The 2,063-nt window shown below is 57.7% G+C and overlaps 1 pseudogene; it reads right to left on the bottom strand.

The window, feature by feature from the left end:
• Positions 1-400: 400 nt before the first annotated feature.
• LOC141409520 (retinoic acid receptor gamma pseudogene) lies at positions 401-1,762 on the bottom strand (annotated as a pseudogene).
• Positions 1,763-2,063: the final 301 nt, after the last annotated feature.

The raw sequence follows: 2,063 nt of genomic DNA, 5'->3' as shown, positions 1-2,063 counted from the left end.
TCTTTTTGGTCTCTAGTGTAATTATTTGCTCCCAGAGAACCAAGCACCTGGCAGAGGAAGGGACTGTGGAATGTCAGGGTCTTCCTCTTGCCCTGGGGAGCCTAGGACCCTGACACCCAAGGGGCAATGCTGAGATTTTAGAGTCCAAACCCAGGCTCATCCCTCTGCCCTCTCTCCTGATGGAAGCAGGGCAGGCCCCCAGGACTGGCAAGGGAGTCGATTAGATCGGGAAGTGGATGAATACAGAGGCACCCCTGGAAACTTTGGCAAAAACAAGGAGCTTATTGGAAGGAGTGGGGAGAGGGCAGAGCAGGTCCTCCCCAAGTCACTGGCGGTCTGGGAGATGGTCAGACTGCTGCCTGGAGCCCCAACCGCCATGGCGGGAGGTCTGGGGCCCTGGTCAGGCTGGGGACTTCAGGCCCCCTTTGCCCTGGCCCCTTCATCTTTGCTAGAGACATTAGGATGGGGACCAGGCTGCGAGGAGTCACGCTCAAACATTTCAGGGTTCTCCAGCATCTCTAGGATTAGGGGAGGCACTGGGCCTGGAATCTCCATCTTCAGGGTAACGGCCCTTTGGGCTCCCTTAGTGCTGATGCGCCGGAGGGCAGTGATCTTCAGGAGCATCTTTGGGAACATGTAGGGCCGGCTGGGCCACCGGCCCCAGGCGTAGAGCCTCGGGGCGGGTTTCTAGCAGTAGCTCCTGCGACTTGTCCACTTTTTCCGGCTCCTCCAGGTCCATACAGTCTCCCCCAATGAGGCAGATGGTGCTGAACAGCCCTGTCTCGGTGTCATCCATCTCCAGGGGAAGAAGCTGCCCAGCAAAGGCAAAGACAGGGTCTGTGAGGGGCCCGAGGCCAGCATTGTGCATCTGGGTCTGGTTCAGGGTCAGCCCTTTGGAGAAGGTCATGGTGTCCTACTCTGGGGTGTACCTTGTGCAGATCTGCAGCATCAGGATATCTAGGCAGGCAGCCTTGAGCAGAGTTATCTGGTCAGCAGTGCTCAGCCCTGTAAAGCCAAGCAACTGCTTGGCAAACTCCACAATCTTGATGATGCACTTGGTGGCCAGTGCACTGAACTTGTCCCACACTCCCAGGTCTAGCTGCACGCGGTGGTCTGCACTGGAGTTCCGGGTATACTTGCCCAACTGGCAGAGTGAGGGGAAGGTCTCCTGATGGGCTTTGCTGACCTTGGCGATGAGCTCTTCTAACTGGCGGCTCAGCCCATAGCTCTCAGGTGACCCTTCTTCCTTCACCTCTTTCTTCTTCTTGTTCCAGTCATTTCGCACAGCTTCCTTGGACATGCCCACTTGGAAGCATTTCTGTAGCTGGCAGTACTGGCAGCGATTCCTGGTCACCTTGTTGATGATACAGTTTTTGTCGCGATGACATATGTACCCCCTGTTCTTCTGGATACTTCAGTGAAAGAAGCCCTTGCAGCCTTGACAAGAGCTGACCCCATAGAGATAGCCAGAGGGCTTGTCATTGCACACAAAGCATGGCTTATAGACCTGAGGAGGCGGAGGGGGTGAGGGTGAGCTGGGCAGCATCTCCTCTGAGCTGGTGCTCTGTGTATCCACTGACAGAGAGGCCATCTCCTTGGGAAGGTCAGGCTGGCCCAGGCCCTGGAAGCTAGAGCTCAGCATCTCAAAAGGCGGCGACCCCCTGAGTGCCCCTGGGAAGGCGAAAGGGAAACCTGCTCCTGAGTAGCCAGATCCAGGCCCCAGGGCACCAGCCGCAGAGAGTCTTTCCTTATTGGTGGCCATGGCAGCTGTGATGTGGGAGTCCCCTGGGGTCTGCAGTGGGTGGGGGAGGTCTTCAGCCACAGCCTTCACACATACCCACTGCCCCAGTCTGGGAGGCTACATGCCCGCCCTGCCTGGCCTGCCCACTGGGTCTCCAAGAGTCTGACTGGCCGCCTTTGGAGACTGACTCCTACATACTGGGTCAGGTTGAGGGAACTGGGCTGTAGCTGCTGAAGTGGGAGGGGGAAGGGTGACGGCAGAGCCCCAAGGTCCCCAGTGTCGGGTGGTCTCTGGGATGGAGAGTCGCAATGTCTGGGGCTAG

This window comes from Macaca fascicularis, chromosome Y (genome assembly GCF_037993035.2).
Source record: "Macaca fascicularis isolate 582-1 chromosome Y, T2T-MFA8v1.1".
In the NCBI taxonomy this organism is placed as follows: Eukaryota; Metazoa; Chordata; class Mammalia; order Primates; family Cercopithecidae; genus Macaca; species Macaca fascicularis.
The sequence above is the reverse complement of the archived record's forward strand: the minus strand, read 5'-3'. Positions and strand labels throughout refer to the sequence as shown.